The sequence below is a fragment of the Bubalus bubalis genome, chromosome 15 (assembly GCF_019923935.1).
Source record: "Bubalus bubalis isolate 160015118507 breed Murrah chromosome 15, NDDB_SH_1, whole genome shotgun sequence".
In the NCBI taxonomy this organism is placed as follows: Eukaryota; Metazoa; Chordata; class Mammalia; order Artiodactyla; family Bovidae; genus Bubalus; species Bubalus bubalis.
Window position 1 is genome coordinate 55,870,686 of NC_059171.1, and position 15,833 is coordinate 55,886,518.

A 15,833-nucleotide genomic window follows, 5' to 3' on the forward strand; every position below is an offset into this window, starting at 1 on the left:
TTGATAAATTCAATGACCAAGAGTCAGCTAATGCTACCAGTAACTCCTCAATAAATATGCCATAAGCTATACTGAGTGCCTGAAGCTGAAGCATCTCATGCCACCTTCCGCCCTAACCCTGGCTGGTGGAGAGTATTATTATTCCCAGTTTCATGATTCACTAAGCTGATCTGTCTGATGCCACAACTCAAGTTCTCAGCCACCACAGAATAAAACTTGCTGGAGAACAACTCCTCTCGGTGTCTTCATAGGACAGGAAGCGTATGATGCTGAAAGGCATGGAACCCAGTCATCTTGGGAGTCAAGACATCCCAAGATATTAATATACGGCGCCGCTCACCCCCACCCCCCACCCCAAGTACAGCAGGCACAAAAAGAGCAAGTGTGACCGGAAAAGCCTGAGCAGACAAGAGACACAGGATTACAGGGTGTTGCTGGCATTTCTAATGCACTTTTACCTATTAAGGCAGCAGTGGTACGAACCTGGTGATGGATCACGAATACAGATTCTGGAGACTGGTGAACTTCAAAATCCTCCTCCAGGGACTTCCCTGGAGGTCCAGTGGCCAAGTCTCCATGCTCCCAAAATAGGGATCCTGGGTTCGACCCCTGGTCAGGGAACTTGATCCCACATGCCGCAACTGAGAGTTTGCAAGCTGTAACTAAAGATCCCGCGTGTGCCAATGAGGTTCAAAGATCCATGTACTGCAACGAAGGCCCAGCATGGCCAAATAAAAATAAATATTACATAAAAAAATCCTCCTCCAACATGCACTAGAGTTATGTGTGGTCCTGGACAATTTAACCCCTCAGTCCAAGTCTCTGAATCTGTAAAATGGGAGTAAACATTCTATTTCCTAGAGCAGTGGTCCCCAGCCTTTTTGGCACCAGGGACTGGTTCCATAGAGGATAGTTTTTCCACGGACCTTGGGCGGAGAGTGGGGGTGATGGCTTAGCAGTAATGCAGGTGATGGGGAGCAACATGTTAAGCTTTGCTGGCTGGCCCACTACTCACTTCCCGCTATGTGGCTCGGCTCCTAACAAGCCAAGGACCAGAGGGGTTGGGGACCCCTGTCCTAGAGTTGTTCTAATGAGTAACCAAAACACTTAGCAAATGCCTATCTGACATGCAAGTTCAGTCGCGTCCAACTCGGTGACCCCATGGACTACAGCCCACCAGGCTTCTCCGTCTATGGGATTTCCCAGGCAAGAGTACTAGAGTGGGTTGCCACTTGCTCCTCCAGCGGATCTTCTTGATCCAGGAGTCGAATTCATGTCTCCTGCATTGGCAGGAGGATTCTTTACCACTGTGCCACCAGGGAAGCCCTACGTGACTGGAAATGCTCAAAAATCAACTGCTAGTTAGTTGTTATGGTGATTAATGATATCTTTAATGCTGTTGGGTTATTTCTGCACTATTTCAGTTGATCACACAGCTAACAGAGAAAATAGACAGTTTCCTAATTTAATCAAAATTTTTACATTCTCCAGATGAGTCTGCACGATTTTTCTGACAAGATCAATACACCTGCAATTGGCCAAAGCAAAATCCCAAGCACAAACAAGGTCAAGAATACAAGAACATAAAACACAGTGAGAGAGATGTTTAAAAAAGCAAAGTTCACCTTGAAGATCCAGGCTTAACAGTTACAATCCATTATTAGTCCTATCCATAAATAAAGTAATTTCTAGACCCACACGCTTTAAAATACATCACAACTAAGGCATACGCTGATTGCACACCTGTGTTCCAATCATTTTATTCTTCACCTAGTGCCAGGACAGGCCTGGCTTGGAAAACAAGGGAGGCTTGTAATTCTATAAGAAGCTTCTTGCTACTTGCTGGCTTAGAATCATGGTAGAGAGGATCATTCTTTTTACGTGTGTTAAAATAATATGTACTTTTGCTAATTATGTTTTAAATATCAAGAGGACCAACTCTGAAGTGTTTATGGCTTCTTTCAGAAGGACAAAAAGAGAACAAAGTGGACTCTTTAATCATTTAAAGCAGTCTCTAACTTGCCAAAGAACGAGGGGAAAATTAATTACTGAGGAACCATGTACCGTTTTATCAGATGAACCACAAATACAGTGTAGAGATCTCTGACGTGTGAGTGGAGGATCCTAGGGAGAGTCCCTGACATGTCAGAACTGCACACATGTTATCTCCCTGCCTTTCCCTGCACAAAGGCTTGGTGTGGCTGCCCAGGCCCCGTGCAGTGGCTGCAGCTCTCTGCCCGCCCCATGCTGAGGACAGGCAGGCTAAAGCTGGGGTGGGGGTTTGGGAGTGGGGAATAGCATCCCCTTTATTCTTCCACTGGAGGCCACATGGCACAACCTACATTCAATGTCATGGATGCACCTCTAGAAAGGCCAACAGTTTCTTAAACCAATATACCGTTGATGGGAACAAGCCAGACAACACATTTTTAAAGGTTTTTTGAAATGTTTGAAACTAACCAGGGGAAGAACTAGGGTTAGAAATAAAAACTATTGTAGGGTCGCCAGCCAAGTCCACCTGAAGTCAGCACGCCCAGCATTTCTATATTATTTCACCACATGGGAACATCACTGCCCCTGAAGTTTAAACGTATTCTAACAATCCCTAAAGACTGCTAGAGGAGAGAGCAAAACCTGCAGATGGAGCAGCTCCTACAGCTAAGGCAAGCCCCTGAAAATCCTGCAAAGGACAATCATGCCCACCCCAAAGGAGGCAGGGCGGGCCCTGGTGAAGCTGGGATGGAGTCACAATGGTACCAAAAGGCTTGTGAGGACCGGCGTCAGGCAGAGCATATTTGAAATGAACCCCAACCAAAGACAACGAGGCCCAGGAAGGACCTCTTTCCACATCAAAACCAAAGCTGGACCTGTAACAAAAATAAATGGGTGACACTGGACTTGCAGGAGACTCAGGTTCGATCCCTGGGTCAGGAAGATCCCCTGGAGAAGGGAATGGCAATCCACTCCAGTATTCTTGCCTGGAAAATCCCATGGACAGAGGAGCCTGGTGGGCTACAGTCCATGGGGTCACAAAAGAGTCAGACACAACTTAAGAGACTAAACAACAATATCACTACTCTATAAACTGGTGTGCACACACACATAAAATACAAACAATCCCCTCAAAAAAAAAAAAAACAAAAAACTGTTTCAAGATAAATGTTCAGGCTTTTCATACTTTTTCCCAGAAATTTCTAAACATGTCTGGATTTATTAATTAGTACCTCTTTCCTGGTGGCTCAGATGGTAAAGAATCTGCCTGTAATGCAGGAGGCCCAGTTTCAATCCCTGGGTTGGGATGATCCCCTGGAGAAGGAAATGGCCTTCTCATTTGCTACCAATCATGCTAGTTTGAGCAAACTCCGGGAAACGCTGAAGAACAGGGAAGCCCAGCAAGCTGCAGTCCATGGGATCGCAAAGACTTAGACATGACTGAGAGACTGAACAACAACTTTTTATAATAATTGAGCAAAGTGACTTTTAAGATACATTAAACTAGTTTATACATACTCCTTCCTTCCCCACCCAGAGCAGGTTAAGGGTTCAGACCAAGGATGGTATTTCCCTCCACAATTATCTGAGCAATGTATTCATTTCTACCACACCCATGTGTGGCTGCAACCAGCTCCTAAAATTCAACCAGAGCTAACTATGAGACCCACCAGCTACTGCTGGGAGACCAAGGACCTCATCCCAATACATAACTAGCAACACAAAGCAGCCACCAGAATGTGGAGACAGAAGAACAAAATGTGGCAAAGTCTGCTTACTGGAGGGTTCTCCTCTCTAAATGAGCAAAGTCCTTTTCAACAAGCAACAAGCAGAGTGCCATACAGGAGGCAAGTAACAAAGTTCCCCTTCTCTGTCAGGTCTCCTGGTGGGCTCACCGTATACCTCCATCTTTGGGGGGAAGCTAGCAGACTGTTTTGGAAAGTTTTAGAATGCCGCTAGCAATGGAAAGAAGGCTGAGACAGCGGTTTCATGGTCCATTATTGGCCACCTCAGTCACACGCTATGAGAACCCATGAACTTCCTCCTCAGACCTGGCCCCCACCAGGTGCCCCCCACCTCAGTGAGCAGCATCACCAGCCAGCCAGCCACGCCTGGAACACACCAGAAAACCTACATTCCCTGACCCCTTCCTCTGCCTGAGAACAAATCTACCTTCAAGTCCAATCCAGCAAGCCTCCTAAGTATTTCTCCCGCCTCTCCGCTTCCCCCTCCCTACGGTCACCAGTCCAGTCCAAACCACTGCTCCTTCACCACCAGGGGGAACATCCTGAGTCTCCCTCCAGCGCCCCACCCGCCAATTCGGCCTGCAAAACACAAGCCTGCTCATGTCAAGCACTGCTCTGCGCTCATCAGTGGCTCTGTTGCTTTTTTTTTTCCTAATCCCAAATTCCAGATCCCATAAGCCCCGCCCAAGCTGGCCTCTGCCTACCTCTTAGGCGTCATCTGGCCGCTCTCCGTAGACCTCAGACGTGCTGCCACCCTCCAGGTGAGCCCCCTTCTTCTACCACCACTTGGACAGCAGTGCTGAGGCCACTCCTCAGAGCTAACAAGTGATCTTCCCTCCTGCCGGTATCCAGCACATAGCACCTACACCACCACGGCAGTTCTATTTCTTTTTCACATGGGTCTCCTATGTCTTCTTGTGTATTATATTCCTAACTCAGGTACAGCCCAGCGCCTTGTAGGTAACAGGTACCCAATAAATACTTGAATCGATGAACAAGAAAACAGATGAAACAGAAAACCAATCACAGTCCCAGCCACCAGCTACTCGAGCTGAGCCTGGTGCAGTACAGCCTACAGCAGTAGTGAGAGGCCGAAAGGCCCATGGAAGACAGCAAGCATCTCTGATTCCACGTGGTCACAAGCAAACGGGCCAAGGGACCAGTCAGCCTCCTCCTACCCGGTAATCCTTCTTCATTACTGTTCTATGCTATTTTCATTTTTAACAAGATAGTTTTTACTTTTCGAAGTAAAAACAAGACTAAACCCTCCAAAAATACTTCACTAAGAAAAACACAATCATGTTTGCAGTCACCTAACATGAGTTAAAAGGTATAGGAATCTAATTATGATAAGGAATACATGCTTCTTAAGGGAAAACAGTAATCAAATCTTGGGATAATTTTTCTGTACCTTTCTCTAGATGCGTAATCATACCTCCCCCGATCCAACAGCCCAAAAAACCTCCAAACCACTACACAGTAGAGACAAACACAATATTGACGATATAGGAACACCTTTAAAAGCTATTGTAGCGTGGGTTATAGGGTTAAGCCAAAAGGTGCTTCTGAGTCAGATGTAAGTAGGAAGAGAGCTAGACCCTTCTAGAACCAGCTCTGTTATCCAGCAAGGACCAACCCAGCATTCCCCTGCAGCAGTACCCAGCTAGGCGCCAGCAAGACAACCGTGACCAAGACTGCCCGGCAGTAACCGGGTGGCCAGCCAGAGGCGGCTCCTTTAATTAATCTCTCTGGGCTTCAGTTTCTTAATCTGTAAAACAAGAAAGTTCGACTAGCTCTCCAAGGTCCTCATGCTCTAAATATCCAAAGATTCACTAATGATCACAAGATGAATTTCTACTTGACAATATCATTGTGCTTTCCTGTTTATTATTTTTATCACACAGGTGTGGTTTCATTTAAGAATTTTAATATACTGATAGAATTTAAATATAAAAGAATGGCAGCAGTGTTTTTAATTTCTTTCCCCACTCTTAACTACCACCAAGATCAGCTATGGGCTTCTGCCATAATTGCAACCCAATCTGAGTAATACCCAGATTAAATCACTACATCGTCTTTTTTTTTTTTTTTTGGGTAGAAAAATTCAGTGATCATTTATTCCCAATTTCTTTTATATTTAACATCATCCATCATCTTTGAATGTCAGATTTAAAAAAAAAAAAAAAAAACACTAAGAATAATAAAGTTTTCCAGAGAAAAAGGAAAATTTTATCTTCCAGACTGCTAAAACCATAATGGTTTGAGAAACCTGGTAAGATACAACGCAAAATTCTCAGTTTCTAAAAAGGCATAAAAAGAATACCCTTTTAAAGATATACAAATGTTTCCTTGTGAATGAAAAAGACATTAAAGAATCACATAGGGCCAGTATGTTCCTAACATCATCCCCAAATGTCCCTTCCTACCTCCAATGAATTTAGCTATGTGATCTATCCAAGTGGTAGTTTGTTTACATCAGAAACCGTCTGAATACTGGAATCATTTTATTTCAAAGCTGAAATCTTAAGGGTCATTTTTTGAAGTCAGTCATTTTTGAAATGCTCAGCCCTGACTAAGCATTTTATTCTTGTGATGCCTTATTTAGATGTTTATAAGATGGCCATGTATGGATAATAAAAGATGAATAACTATTACCTCCAAAGTTGACCTTAAAAGTTAAATGTGAGTATCTGTGTACCTTTAAAAGGCTCTCTCCTACTAGATGGTGAACCCTCTGAGAAAGCATTGCCTTTTATTTGTCTTTTTACACACTGAAAACTCACTAGTGATCGCTGAATCCAAAGTAACCAAATGAATGGTGACCGTATGACAAGCCAACTTTCTTAAGCACAGGGAATAAAATGCTTTCCATCAAGGTTTGAAATGCCTACTCTAACCTTGGCACTGAGATTGCTCTCACGGGTTACATGGCATGTATACCTAAGCACTCTGACTATATTTTCTCATAGATGAAAATGCGTTTTTTTCTTTTGACCTAATAGCTTAAAAAATATACTACAGGTAATACATTATTGACTGCATCTGTATGAAGAAAAACTTGTAACATTTCTTTGATACAGTTTTATACACATACTCCCCATGGTATTCATTTTAACTCAATACTCTGGTGGAAAAGTTTTGGAAATAGTCCTGTAAGCCAAAGTGATTAACAACTAGACCAAGTACAGGAGAATCTATGAAAGTACTGTTTTAAAACCAAGTTACAAGATCTGCTATTTTAAACTCAACTTATATATTCTCAACTTGGAGAAAAAGTGTTATTTTTTTCCTCGAAAGAGGAAAATAATGTTTGAGTTCTTAACTATTACCATCACCTATAAATGACTTCTCTATCCTTACTTCCATCTTAAGACATAGAAAAGGAAGCAATTATTTTAACTGACTCAAAAATAATTTCACTTATTAAACCAATATAATTAGAGTTTAAAATTAATATACTAGTCCCTTTATTATTATTATTATTATTCTTTTCTTACCAAGAAACTCATTTGAATCCTGAAAAACCTAGAATTCACCAAGCTTCAATTTACTGACTTGCGCAGAGGGAGAAAAAAAATAGAAAATATCAGGAAACTATAAATAATGAAGTCTGAAGTACTAGAAAACAATTCTTGAGTGTTATAGTGATGAAATTCACCTGTTACAAGCCTCACAAAAATTCATTACCTCCCTTGATCTGGTTACCAAGGGAGAAGGGAGGATGTCATATTTTCACCATTTGGTGAAACAAGAAAACTTAAGTTTCTAAAATTTGCTACAAGTCCCTTTCCACTTCCAAATTCTATTTACTTTGTAACTTTTTTCCACAGTCCAGATTTTTCAGGAAAAAGAAACTTTTCCTGAGCAAATCTGGAAGACATAAAATGTCTCCCACTTACTAGCACCTAGAAAGGCAAACCCAGTCCTGCTCCGTGCCCCAAGCATCTAGCTTTCAGCCTCTTTATTATCATTGTCAATGAATGGGCCCCAGTCAAATGAAAGCTGCCATTTTAGGGTAAAGACTGGAGGGCTTCTGTTGTGCAACAGCAAGACAAAAACACTCCGCGACAGATGTCGCACTCCGGGGGCTGGGAGGAGGGTTCAACTTCGGAGAATCACTGCTCGAGTTATCTCTGAAATAAGAATTACATACGATCACACGTTGCTACTACCTAAATGGAATTTTAACAGGAATAAATCGGGTTCCCATGCTGCTAAGATCACAGTCACTACGATTTTTTTTTTTATTTCTTTTTTGCCATCGTCAGAATAGATCTGTGAGGAAATAAAGAGAAGTTTGTTTGGTTTTGCGTTTGTGTTTTTGTTTTTTTTTTTTAACTATTTGATTATTACGTTTAGGGAGTACTCCCCCTCCCCTTACCGGGAGAGAATTGGGGGGATGGTGTGGGGGGAGGGGGGCACACACTCCACCTCTTTGAAAGGTGCTGCCCACTGCAAAGACAGCGTGAATTACAATTTTCTGAAAATAAAAATCAGGGCTTTCACATAATCCTTTAGAAATAAATGAAAATATTTAACATAGCTGAGAAATCAAACCCAGAGGATGGACACATTTCAAGATGAGTTCTTTAAATCGACGGCGAGGTAATATACAATGGGAAACTAGAAAGTATACTTAGCAAGTGGCGAGCTGGATAGTGTATCTAATTCTAGCAATTCAAAAGGAAACTCTCTCCATGTGGGTTGCCACTTTTCTTTTGTCCATTGTCTGTTCAGAAGAGGGGGGAAAAAAAAAACTAGTTTAAAATCGAGGCGTGAATAGTCTCTAAAAGTGACCTCCGGGAAAACCGGCCGCCCTGTAGCAGAGGCACTCCCCGCCCGGCCGCTCCCCGGGGGCGCTCACAAAGCGGGCGGCCGGCCGGGAGTTCGGGGTGCGCTCCCACGGCGCGGGGCTCCTCGAGGCGCAGCCATCCGGAGAAAGGCGGCTCGGTAATGATGGCTGCTCGGGGCCGGCGGCTCCTTCCCCGGAGCCTCCCGACCCCCCCCCCCTCCACCCCCGCGCCCGGGATCGCCGCCCTCCCCCCTCCCCCGGGCGCCGCTCGCCCCGCGCCGACGCGGCCGCCCCGCACGGCAGCCCACCGGGTGCCCGCGCCCCTGCACCCCCGGCGATCCCCGTCCCCGGTGCCGACCAAACAAACAACGCGTCCCCCGCCGCCCTCCTTCCTCTCCCCGCTGACCGCTTGGCCTCCAGCCACCTCGACCATTCACGCTCCGAGCCGCGGATCTCTGCGGGGGCAGAGCGCACCCGAGCCACCTCGGGGGCCACCTAGTGACCCCTCCCCCCCGTGGGCGCTGACCCCCGGGAGGCTCAGGGGTGGGGGAGCCGAGTTGCCTCCGGGGGCTTAAAGTCGCTATTATGCAGCCGCCGCCGCCGCCGCTGGCCCGGCCAGCTCGGCAAGGTGGGGTCCCCTCCTCGCCGCGCCGCCCCGCGCCCGCCCCAGCCCCGCTCCCTTTCTTCTCCTCCTCGCGAACTTGGGGAGCCCCGGGAGCCCCCCGGCTCCGGGCTCGCAACTCCGCGCCCGCGGCCGGCATGGGCCGGGCTCGGGACGCCCCCCGAGCCGCGTGTTCGCGCCGCCCCCGCCCCACGCGGCGCCCCGCGCACTTTCCCCGCCGCCGACCCACCTCGCCCGGTGGCCGTCCCCGCGCGGGCCGGCGCCGCCGCCGCCGCCGGGAGGGACGCACTTTGTTCGCGCCGGTGCGGCCGCCGCTCCCGGCGAGCGCGGCGTGGTCGGTCCCGGGCGGGGGGCGGGGGTCGCCGCCGTCCCCGAGCCGCCGCCGCTCAGCCGCCCCGCGCCCGCGCGCCCATCGCCCACTCGCACTGGAGTTGCAGCCCAACTTTTCCTCCTTCCTTTTTCTTCCGAATGGAGCCGGCAACTCGTGCTCGGCGCCGGCGGGAGGAAACGCGCTCGCGCTCCCCCGCGCGCAGACACGCTCCCTCCTGTCCCCCGTCCCCCCCCAACGGCCGGCAGCACAACAAAAAGCCATTTACATGCGAGGAAGTGACCCTCGGCCGGACCGCGCGCCCCCGCCGCCGCCAGCCCCGCGGACGCAGGCAAAAGTTGGGGCGCCGGGCGGCGCTCGGGGCGCGGGTTCGGGCCCCGCGGCGGCGGCGCTGCGCTCCTGCGCCCGGCCCCGGCCCCCGCCCGCCCTCGCCCCTCGCCCCGCACACGCCCAACTCCTCGCTCCCAACTCCTCGCGCGGCCCCGGCCCCCGCCCGGAGCGATTTCCTGCCGCTGCCGCCCCTCCCGGAGGCGCCCGGCGAACTCTCGCGCTTACCGGGGCGGGCGGGCGGGCTCCTCCGCCGCCCGGTGCCGAGGGGGAGACAAAACGCAGAGCGGGCTCCGGAGTTGGCTCGGCGGCCGCGGCCAGGGGGCTGGATCCTCGGGCGCGGAGTTGGCCGGGGGCGAACGGGGCTCTGGCGAGTTTCAGGGTCTCCGGGTCCCCGGGCCGCCTCCTCCGCGGCGCTCCTTTGTGTAATTTCACTCGATTCAAGTTTAATCCGATAGTTCCCGAGCACGAGCGCGTCCGCACTACCGCGGCTCAACCCCCGCGCCGCCGCCGCCGCCACCGCTGCCGCCGCCGCCGCCGCCGCCGCGGCCCCAGCACGCCAGCGCCTGCGCGCGCCCGGCACGCCGCGCGCGCCCGAGGCCGCGGGGCCGCGCGCGCCCGCCGCCGGCTCCCTCCGCGCCGCGCCGGGCCCGCGCGCCGCCACCTGACGTCAGGCGCGCCTGGCATAATTTATGCAAGAATTCGGCCGGGGTGGCGGAGGCCGAGGGAGAGGCCGAGAGAAAGGGGGCGGCGCGGGGCTGCGGGGCCGCGGGCCGCGAGGGCGGGCCGGGCGCCACTTCCCGTCCCCGGGCGGGCGCCGGCGCTCCGGGCGGCTTTCCCCGCGGGCCCGTGCGCGGCTGCCGCGCAGCCTTCCCGGTCCGGCTCCCCGAGCGGTCGCTCCGCGCTGCGCGGCAGCGCCGGGGGCGCGGGCTGGAGACGGTGCCACGTTTCCCCGCGCGGCACCTTCCCGGAGTCCGGGTGCGCCGCCCGCGGCAGGAAGGGCGGCCCGGCGGCGGCGGGGCCGCGGGGAAGGCTTGCGACGCTGCGCGGACGGACCGCAGCGACTCGGAGGGTTGGGACGTCTCTCCTGTAATTATCCTTCAACTTGGAACGATTTTCCCACAGGAAATTATTTAGAATGGGCACGTTTCTGTCCATTTCAGATAAATTTCTCTTGCCTCTGCACACTGCTGGTCTTACCTCCTCGTTGACAGGACAGCCGGATCAACCGCTAAATCAAAAAGTTTAACTAGATGGCGTTGATTTTGTTGAATTTGTTGCTTTGCCAAAAATAGGGAGAGAGCGCGCAATGGTTATGAAACAAAGAAATAGGTTGTGTGCCCATTATTAAACGTGTCAGGACTAGAGTGTTTTAATCATTCTTTGGCCAAAATGGCACTTTTGTATGATCGCCTAGCCTTAAATACCCAATTCTCTTATTCTGTTTCCCTTCCCGGTACAAAATGAATATTAAACCAGGAGAAATTTATCTTTTACTAATTTTCCTTTCAGGAAATAGATCTACCAACCTTTATCAAGTATCTTTAATCTGCAAAATACCAAGCAATTATAAAATTTTTAAACCGTCAACACTTAAGAGGACTTTTTTAGGTTAAAATTACATTTATTTTCACATGAAGAAAGGAACTTATATGAACCAAATAGGGACCTATAACAGATACTGAGGAAAGCCAATTGCTATTAATGACTCCAAAACAAACTCAGAAAATATAATTTCTCTTCATTCAGATCCTGTAGTGCTAAGGCTATCACAATATATTTCTTTGAAGCAAGGATTAATCAAAACTCTTTTGTTACATTACTACTACAACTCTTCAATAACTTAAGTTTGATTATCCTAGATTTAATCACTCAAACATTGCCTAACAGTAATGATTTTCTAAATATGTGTTATATTGTCATTTATTGAAATGCACTGGTTTGGGCTTTTTTCTATCACACATTTAAATGGTCTTTTGAAAGAGGTAAATGTTTCATTCAAGAAATGTACAAATAAACAGCAGAAAGAAGGCTGATCTTACAGAAAATTCTTATGTTAAAAAATTAGGAAACACTAAAGTCAACTTCTGTCTTTTTTTATAGTTCATTTCATAAACCAAGAATCAGAATTCTGAGGTCAGGTTTACATTTCCATTATGTTTGCATCTCTCAGAGAAAGCATATGGGGGATGCTTGGGGTGTGGTGGGTGGGGTTAAAGACAGGACACATGTCTGCAGAGAAATCACTAGTAACAGATCATGTTAGAGGACTCAAAAGTGGCATAAAAGGGTTTATCTCTATCCTTTGCAGTGTACCCAGCTCTCTGTCAGATGTGAGTATATTTCAAGTCAATTTACCAACTTAAAATGATAGCTACATAAAGTAAAAGTATACTGTGCTGTGCTCAGTCCTATCCAACTCTTTGCAGCTCCATGGACTGTAGCCCACCAGGCTCCCCTGTCCATGGAATTCTCCAGGCAAAATTGGAACGGGTTGCCATTTTGTACTCTAGCGGGTCTTCCAGACCCAGGGACTGAACCTATGTCTCCTGTGTCTCCAGCATTGGCAGGTGGGTTCTTTACCACTAACACCACCTGGGAAGCCCAAAAAAATATATTAGTTAACCTTTAATTAACAAATAGGTTTGACTGTGAGGAGGTCCCCCGTGCCCTTGTATATTTAACCAGAAAGTGAGGACACTTCCCTTTGAAATATATGAGAGACTGTAATATACTACAACCAAAGCTCAAGGTGGAGACCAGCAGCCCTACAGCCCCTCCCTGTTTAATCTCCCTCCTGGTTCCCACAGGATGGAGGAGTCTCTAAGTTCTCCCAAGTGATTAACAGTGCAGAGCTGTTGGGCCTTGGAAAGCGAAAGGCCTCAGGGTCAGACTCCTAGGCAGCCCTAGCTAGGAGTCATAACCTCTCCACCCCCTCCTCAGCCCTACCCTTTACCCTCCAATGTTTTCTCTCCATTTGCTTCACTATTGAAGTTTTCCCATTGAGAATAATTTGAATTCACAAGCTTTCCCTTTGAGTATGCAAATACCTTAGGGACAGATAAGGGACTCCTGGTCATTCACAGATGAGTGCAAATTAGTTCAATGGGTTGTTCTCCCAACACCTAGCTGGGACTAACAAATTTAGAGATTTCTTCCTTCATTCAACGTTGAGTGTCTGAGAAGTTCCAGGCCTTGTGCTAGGCGCTGGAGATACAGTAAGAACAGAACGGACCAAGGTTCCTGCCATCTTGGAGTGTAGGATCTAATGCGCTGGTGGTTTTGATTTAGTGCTAAGAGAAAATGGTAACTTCAGAGTCTCAGCCCCTAGGGAGCAGGACAGGCTTGAGTTCACTGTAGGGACAGGGCGATGGAAAGGTGCAAGAGGCCGGGAGGTGGGACGGAGTGGGTGCCCCCAGAAAACTGTTGAGAAAAATTCCAGGACAACTTGACCTGTTACAAAAAGGTTTTCTAGGCCCCATGAAATGAATGAAAACAGTTTCTTCCAAGAACTCAGACTAATGCTACCTGACCTACAGTTTGTCTGCCTTACTGCTTAGACAAATAAATATTTGTCTCTGGGAACATAATCATAATGTAACAATCTCTAATACCCAAATTTTATTTAGAACACACTCAATTGAAAGCTGTCTGCTTTTCCCTATCTGTTCTTCTGAATTGTTAAAATCAATTACACTAATCAATTACACCAATTCCAGTGTTGAGGACTTAATCTGATGCACTTTTGGAACTCATCTGTTGAAACCGTGTTCAGAGCCAATTAGTAAGTCATAGAAAATAACTCTTTTTAGTGCCCAATTTCTTTTTTCCACTAAAAAGTATATTATTCTACTTTATCATTGATCAAATTTGGTTCCAAATGATTTTGGCAAGCTCCAGAAGGATATTTTGTCATTAAATAATGATTTACTGTCGTTGGAACTATATAGAATTTAAATAGTATATATGATAGCTATTCACAAAGTTTTAAAAACTTGACTATAATAAATTCTGACTGAATATGTTTAATCCATTAAATGTTTTAAAAAGAAAATATAGAGAAAAATAAAGCTATAGGTATCTAGAGGGCTATAAATGCTGAAGAAAGCACCAAAAAGAGAAGTCCGAAAAGCATTTCCTATATCACTGGAAGGACAGCGTAACCTTCCTAGCTGATGCTTTTTATAGGGGAAAGAATCTGGTTGGGTGTGTAAGTTCAGCCTCCATATTCCACTGGTCATGGGCCTTGCTGCTACTGCCTTTGCTAGCAACCATCAAGATTGGAATGGTGAAGCGACCAGGTGAAAAGAAGCCACCAGGGCTGCAATCAGGCCACTGCTGGCTCCCTAAGAGAATCATCAGTAGTTTTAGCAAACGCTGATCCAATGCCTACTATGTGGCAGTACTGGAGGTCACAGCGAGCTCCCTGTTGACATGGAGTTCATGCTCGGTGGCAGCAGAAAGAAGGGAGTGGTTCTGGCTGCTGGGACAGCAGAACAGGCTTCCTAGAAGAAATGGGGCTTGAGGATTTCCTTGGAACAAAGAGAGCAGGATGGATGACCACGAGGTTCAGAGGTTTCAAAGCCTGGAGAGCACAGGTCACCACAAGTGGGTCCATACTAAGTGGCACATGGAGGGCAGGTCCTGCTTGGTCTTCTCTGAGCCCCCAGGATGGCTGGCTGTCCTCTCATCCATTTAATACTTGTCCCCATTAATATTGGTTTACATTAAATTATAATTCATTCTTGTCTTATCTTCTCACTGGATTGTGAGCTACTTGGGGACAATGGCTATGTTTTGTCCTTTGGCATCCCCAAGTGGCACAGAGCCTTCACACAAAGGTACCCAGTGAATGCTTACCTGCTTACAGAAATGATAGAGTCAGGGGATGGCAGATTAGACTGGAGAAATAGGCAGGACCAAGGAGAGCCCTTGATTGAACCCCAAAAGCATTGGGGGTAGGGGGGGCTCACTGAAGACTTCAGACAGTCACAAGTCAGCTCTTTCCTTTGAAAGACCTCTGTGATGGGGTGCAGACGGTGGGAAATGGTACCTGAAGCAGGGAGAAAAAGAGAAGAAACCCTCATAAGACAAGAAAAGGGAAGAAATAAAATCAATTCCACACTTCCTGTGTTAGTTAGACTCAAGGTGTTCCTAAATGCTTGTCACGTGGGCCATCATCCCACAGGAAAACAGAGCAGCATGATGGACCACTCCCCCTGTGATGGAAGAAGGTGATCTCAGTCTGAAAGGAACACTGCTGGGGGTGTGGAGGCAGTGGTTCCAACACAACCCCACTGCCCACCTGGAACAAGGCATTTGCCTCTTCTCCCCTCAGTTACCAGCTCCAACTTCTGTGACTTATCACCAGACTTATCCTAAGTCACGTTCAAAAACACTTAAAGTCTCCCGTCTCTATTTCGAGACTAATAAATGGAAATCCAAGGTGCTAACTTAGCCAATTACAAGGCACTTTAACAAAACGTTACAAGTGGGAAAATACAGTGTCTTATTTATTCAGGAATTATTGAACGCTTGCCACATATCAGACACTGTGTTGGGCACTATGAAAACAAAAATAAAGCCACTCCTACCCCGGAGGAGCTCTCTGACTCTATCAGGGGTGAGAGATATTCAAGCGCATCACCACAATTTAAAAAATGTGTACAGTCATAGTACTACTGGGTACATGATAGCTCAGAAGAGATGCCTCATTTTGCTTCTGCCCAGAGAGGCAGGGAGGCTTCACAGAGGATGTGACATTTAATCTGAGTCTTCAAGGACTCTGCAGATGGCAGGGGAGGGGAGGTACCAGGCAGGAAAACTGTCTGAGACATCCATGGGGCAGATGGCTAGTGTCGGCACTGTGAGTCATTTGGCTCAGATCACAGTATACACAGGGAAAGAGCAGAAAATGACAGTGGAAATGTGAGGAAGGCCAGGTCAGAAAGGGTTTAGTAACATATTAAGAAATATTTACCTTATTCCATAGGTGAAGTGAAGTGAAGTGAGATCGCTCAGTTGTGT

At 47.6% G+C, this 15,833-nt stretch overlaps 1 protein-coding gene across 3 annotated transcripts in view; it reads right to left on the reverse strand.

The window, feature by feature from the left end:
- Nucleotides 1–10,363, reverse strand: part of CHD7 (chromodomain helicase DNA binding protein 7) — a 190,633-nt gene extending 180,270 nt beyond the window's left edge. For all 3 annotated transcript variants that reach the window (XM_025265360.3, XM_025265359.3, XM_025265358.3), the window contains exon 1: nucleotides 10,035–10,363. The gene's annotated coding sequence lies outside the window, so the exon portion shown is untranslated. The remainder of the gene's footprint in view (nucleotides 1–10,034) is intronic.
- Nucleotides 10,364–15,833: the final 5,470 nt, after the last annotated feature.